This window comes from Suricata suricatta, chromosome 3 (assembly GCF_006229205.1).
Source record: "Suricata suricatta isolate VVHF042 chromosome 3, meerkat_22Aug2017_6uvM2_HiC, whole genome shotgun sequence".
Taxonomy (NCBI): domain Eukaryota; kingdom Metazoa; phylum Chordata; class Mammalia; order Carnivora; family Herpestidae; genus Suricata; species Suricata suricatta.
The window spans coordinates 140,873,391-140,879,658 of record NC_043702.1 but is presented as its reverse complement, the minus strand read 5'-3'; the positions used below and the strand labels follow the sequence as shown (position 1 = coordinate 140,879,658).

General features: G+C 43.5%; 1 protein-coding gene across 1 annotated transcript in view; it reads left to right on the top strand.

Annotated features, from left to right (window-relative positions):
* The first annotated feature begins 1,949 nt into the window (after nt 1-1,949).
* Nucleotides 1,950-6,268, top strand: part of HSD11B1 (hydroxysteroid 11-beta dehydrogenase 1) — a 53,711-nt gene continuing 49,392 nt past the window's right edge. Inside the window, exon 1 of the mRNA XM_029933116.1 lies at nt 1,950-1,964. The gene's annotated coding sequence lies outside the window, so the exon portion shown is untranslated. The remainder of the gene's footprint in view (nt 1,965-6,268) is intronic.

The following is a 6,268-nucleotide window of genomic DNA, read 5'->3' as shown; positions in this document are numbered from 1 at the left end:
AAAATTATAAATTAAATAAAAATGAAAACAGACTTGAGGTTATTTTCAGAGTATTCTGGAGTAGACCCAACAGTTGAAGTAAAGGAGACTTGTCTTTTTCAGTTCTTTTTTTTCTTGTAGGGCTCACATATAAATTAGGGGATTTAATGAGAGATTAAAAATAATCCCAAATATCCAATATGTGGCTAAACATTTTCAGAGAGCCTTAGAGGGTAAATAAGCTAGAAATCAATAGAACATATGGTTCTTTAGATTTAAAAAAAAAAAAAAACTGTCTCCTGAAAGAAGAATAAGACAAGAACCTCTTCTATCTTTTAAGAATTGAGAACCGAGGGTTGCCTAGGTGGCTCAGTTGGTTAAGCGTCTGACTCTTGATTTTGGCTCAGGTCATGACCTTACCCCGAGCTGACAGTTTGGGATTCTCTCTCTCCTTCTCTCTGCCCCTCCCTCCGCTCAAGCTCACATTCTTTCTCTCTCTCTCTCTCTCAAAATAAATAATCATTAAAAAAAAAAAGAATTGGGAGACTATAGATAAGGATACTTAAAGTCAGTGCAAGCAAAACCATTGTTGAAAGAACCAATGTCCCATTTTAACTAAGAAACAAAAAGATGACTATCCAAAATCTGTACAGTGATGCTGCTTCAAGAGAGGCATTAGCACCCAACAATTCCAGGCCTTCCTTTAAATTTATACCCCAAATCTCAGAGACACCACTGTTTGTGTCAATCATACTCTCTGTCAGGATGGGGCTACGTCTAGAGTGGCTAACCCTCTGTTCCAGCTCCTTCACTAGTGTCTGGCATGGGGTAGGTGTTCATTCAATATCTGTTGAATAGTGAATAAATAAATGGATAAAGAAAGTGAAATTTAAAAAAAAAATTAATGTTTATTTTCAAAAGAGAGAGAGAAAGAGAGCATCAGTGGGGAGGGACAGAGAGAGAGAGACACACACACAGAATCCGAAGCAGGCTCCAGTGGGAATTGAACCCACGAACTGTGAGATCATGTCCTGAGCTGAAGTTGATGCTTAACTGACTGAGCCACCCAGGCGCCCCAAGAAAGTGAATTTTTTAATTAGCACACAGTTGTCTATGCTGATGCCAAAAGAATAGAACTTCTAAACCGTGGTGTGACCCTCCAACATTAACTGGTGTGCATCAGGCCAGAATTATTGCAGAATATCATGGAGCCCCGACCCCACCGAGATCTTGTTGCAGTTTCCTGTCTTCCCCTCTACTGTCTACACTCTTGCTCCTGCTGATGTGATCACCATAACCATTTAGGTCACTTAGAGAACCACCTAAGGAGTTTATAATGAGAAATGTGTAGACACACAGGAGAAATGTGGGTCTACACATTTCTTACAGAATACACTGATCCTAGAGGCTCTCCTGGTGGGGAAGGAATATCGGCCCAAACCCAGTTCTTGTTTCAGTACTTTCCTTTGAGGCCAAGCCAGGAATGTGAGAGTGAGCTTTTGCTAAGGGTGGGACAGGGGCTCTGCCTAGTGTGCCTCTGGCATGTAGAGAGCTAACAGTAGTAATGGATAAGTCTCCAGGGCAACCGGACCACTTTCAGTCCTTCCCACCCCGGGCTGCTCTGTCTGTCGGGGAGCCCTGGCAAGGACTGGCCCACTCTGGCTTCCCTTCGGAGCTCCTCTCCCAGCACCTCCTGACTGCAAGCTCCGTCCTAGCATAAGAGCCTTCTTCCTTGGCCTGGGTTTCACCTTCTTGTATCAGGTGGCAGACCAGCTGGTTCCAGTCCCGAATCAGGTCCTCTGACTCCTCCCAGAAACCAACCAACTTCAGAGCAGGAAATCCTGCCCCTCCCCAAAGAGTGGGAAACCGCAGAGAAAGAGAGAGATGAAACAGAAGGGAAAGCACTAGAGGAGAGAAAGGGAGAAAAGAAGCAAAAGGAAAAAGGAGATCAATAAAAAGAAGTCAAACTTGGTTGAAACCTCAAGGTAAGACTTTTTAAAATCACATTATATATAATAGCATCACTATTTGTGTCAGGGCCTCGTCCGTAAGTAGGTCCTCGAGAAAACGCGATTGAAGTAATTCATCTACTGGAATAAACTGGAGGGCTGGGCTGAAGAGAGATTTCAATGTCAAATGCTGGTCAAAAAAAAAAATTGCCCGATGAGATTTGAAACGTGTAGGAGGGAAGAAGAGATGATAAGACGCAGATGGAACCAGGCTTCTGTTACTGGCACTGAGAGCATTCTGATCATTTTGGGACAGAAAGTTAAGTTGGAACAAAAAGTTGCAAAAATAGTTTTAAAAACTCGGCCTGTTCTTCTGAAATCATACAAAGATTGCGGATCGTAAGCATTTAAAAAAAATTGGCTTTCAACGGATGACAGAGCACAAACACCAGGAGGTATCTTGGGAGTGGCTGGGAATGCACTCTGCATCCGATTATCAGCTCTTTCAGTATTATTAATATTGAATCTGGGAGCCTTTAGGAGGGCTCATTTTATCGCAGGAAGTCTTGTTCAATGCACCAAAGGAGGCCTAAAGTTGTCCGTCAGAATTCTCCACGTGCTGTTCCCCTATGCCTTAGCCCCAGTCCAGCCTGACTGCTCAGAATCCTGACCTTCTGAGCCTTAAAGGGGCTTGTTCGGGGAGAATTCAAAGGCACTGGCACTTCTTTTAGGTCTGCTAGAGAAACCCAACAGAAATAGGAAATGCCATTCCCCACCCCCACCGTTTACCCAAGCCCTCACTTGCCATCAATAGACGGCACCATCCAGAAGGTTGTAGTTGACCAAGCCAGTCACTTGGAGGGATTAAAATCGCGGGACTCATGGTCTCAGGCTTTGGAAAGCCTCTGTAGGTGACGATGATGTGTTTTCACAACAGTTGGCTTTTAAGAGTCTGCGTTCCCCCAACCTGTCCAATAGTGAGAAAGGATTCAGAAAGAAGCACTTGGAAGTTTGGGTGGGAGAGGGTGTTTTGTTTTGTATTGTTTTGGTTTTGGTGTCAGCATTTTTCCTTGGGGGGCTGTGTGAGTAAATTAGTCAGAAGCTGAAAGGAGAGTGGGAGAGGTACGGAGAGATGAACGAATCTTACTTCTGCCTGCTTGCCAAAATTGGACCGGCATTGCCTTTCCCTCTTCATGATATATGAAAATATTATATGATATGAAAACAAATGATACGAAAGTAAAATCCGAAAATCCTCCCTCCCTCCTACTATCAGTACAGCTAAAACCTCCCTGCATCCAATTTCTAAGCTGGAATAAATCTTAAAGGTAATCTAATTTAATTCCTCTTGTTTGCCAGGTGAGGGAATTGAAGCCAAGACAGGGAAAGGGCCTTGCCCAAGGTCACGTATATGTTCATGGTGGAAAGGGGACTGGAATTCATTTCTCCTACGGGTCTCATCACAGGGCCCTGTAAAAAACCACCCAGACTTTACAGGAAGGTGCCCCGCCAGACACCCAAGAATTCATAAACACTGCTGCATCTGCTGATTTAAAAAAATATTCGGTTAAAAGATGCTCACGTAATCCTTGCCTGGCAGAAATGGAAAGAAGGAAAAGATTTTCCTAATAGTGAAGCTTCTCCAGAATCTGTTTTATAACTGTTAGGGAACTAGAGAGAGTAGAAAGATTTAAGGCAGGTTTGTCAGAAGACAACCAGAATATTTTAAATTCCTACCACTGACCCAGCATTTTGCATACTTTATATCTTTATATAATCTCATAGTGGCCTCGTTTTACAAGTGACATTTTTTAAATTTGCTCAGATTCACAGAGGGAGTAGGATATTATTATTATTTCTGCATCTCTCGTTGGTAGGCCCAGGATCATGCTCCAGACTAATATGGATATTTATAGTTCAGTGACCATTAGACTCTTGAGCCATTTCCCGATGTAGACCCTTGATCTGGCCATTTCAAACTACTTGAGGTTCCTCTGACATGTCATGCTATTTCTAGACTCCTTGCCTAAACACATGCAGTTCCCTCTATTTGGAATGTCCTTGCCCCGTCTTCTTCATCTCCGTCACTTGTATTTATCCTTCAACACTTAGCTCCAGGGCCACGTCCTCCCAGAAGACTTTCCCACTGTCCTGGATGGATCTGGACACCCTACGTCTGTATTCCCATAGCACCCCTTGCACACCCTTATTATAGCATATTACTCTGCTATTATGAACTTTGATTTACTTGCCTACCTTCCTTATACTTAACTACAATTTCCTCAGTGGAAGACACCAAACATTGCTCAGCTTTTGTATTCCTGGCACATAGCACAGTCTGGGCGTATATTAGCGCTCAATAAATGTTTGGCAGGAGGTGGGGGGGAGGTGGATGAGTGAACAAATGAAATATTTCCCCTCATTTTCTTCCCTTAAAATTATTTCATAAAAGTCTCATTTACATGCTCCTGACTCCTGAGTGAGTAACTCGGGGAGAAATACATGTCACTGCTATAAGCTTCTTATCACATCGAGCCTGACAGAGTACTCAAAAGAGCTGTCTAGGGTTAAATGCGGCAGTTGAACGAACATTAATTTCTGCTTCCTGACAAAATGCACGGATCACAGTAGAAGAATTTGCATCCTATAAACCACAAGGACAAAGAGAACTGGAATAGAAGCAGCAGATGAGAGATGTCAACACCCTTTGGAAGATGAAAAGTTGGTGGATGAGTGATAAGTGACTTAGCAAAGGGGTGATTGCGGAAGCCCAAGTGCCCATGATGGGAAGCCCATGAGAGGCCACGGAGTCCATGCGTGTCTCAGGGATCAGGGCACCGGGAACCTCAGTACACAGCCAGATTCTGTCTCTCACCCTCCAATGAAAAAAGAAAGCTTATTTTCTGGAGAAACTAGCCCAAGAGGCACCAGGCTCAGGGACCCCAGGGCAGACCAAAGGGTGGGGTTAGGCAAGGAGCTGGAAACAGAAGGATTACAGAAAGATTCGATACTGAAAGATGAAATTCCCCAGCCCCTTATGCTGGCCCAGCTCCCAGAACACCCCGTCTCCATTCACCCTACTCCAGCCCGCACTAGGCAGAATTCATGATTCCTCCATGTAGAAAGTGCCGAACCAGAGAAGAGAAGACTATAGACACTGACGATGGGGTCCACCAGTGAAACTGCCAAGCACTCTCTGGATTATCTTATGGTAGAATCCAGCAGTTGGCATGTCCTGCCTTTGCATGCAAAACTCCCAATAGCCAAGGAATGGACTCTAAGGATCACCAAGCATGGAATGAAAGCCTCTGGCACTGAAGATGAAGACTCCAACATAGCTAATCCAGAGAGCCGAAGAAACTGTTAACACAGTCATAACAACATTAAAATCTCCCTAGGGATAAGGGAAGACAGTGCATTCATGAATAAAGATCAGGAAGCCAGTGTTTTTTAAAAATACTAGAGGACAAGAAAGAGATTTTTTAAAATAAAAATACAACTAGAAATTGAAAAATTAAAACAAAGCACTGGAAGATAAAATTGACAGGATCTTCCAGAAATAGGATAAAAAGGGAAGGAAATGAAAAACAAGACAAAAAACAGTAAGAAACCTACAGGATCGGTTAAGGAGTTCTGACATCTTCTAAGAAGAATTCCAAAAAGCAGGAGAAAATGGAGGGGAGTGTGGGGAATACATTAATCAGAATGATAACTTCCCCAGGGGCGCCTGGGTGGCTTGGTCAGTTAAGCATCCAACTCTTTTTTTTTTTAATGTTTTATTTAGTTTTGATACAGAGAGAGACAGAGCATGAGAGGGGGAGGGGCAGAGATAGAAGAAGTCACAGAACGGAAGCAGGCTCCAGGCTCTGAGCTAGCTGGCAGCACAGAGCCTGCCGGGGGCGGGGCTCAAACCCACGAACGTGCGATCTGACCTGAGCCGAAGTTGGAGGCTTAACCGACTGAGCCACCCAGGCGCCCCAGCATCCAACTCTTGATATCCACTCAGGTCATGATCTCACCATTCATGAGATGGAGCCCCATGTGGGGTTCTGTACTGGCAGCTCGGAGCCTGTTTGGAATTCTCTCTGTCTTCCTCTCTCTCTCTGCCCCTCCCTCATGTACTCTCTCTCAAAATTAAAAAAAAAATTTTTTCTTTGAAAATTAATTAATTAATTTAATAAATTTCTCTGAAACTTCCTGTTATGAAGGATTTGAATTTCCACATTGAAAGGATCCACTGGGTGCCCAAAACTATGAATGAAAAAAACCCCACCTCTCCCCACAGTATATTACAAATGTGTTAGAATCCCAGGAATAAAGGGACCCAAAAATTCTAGAGA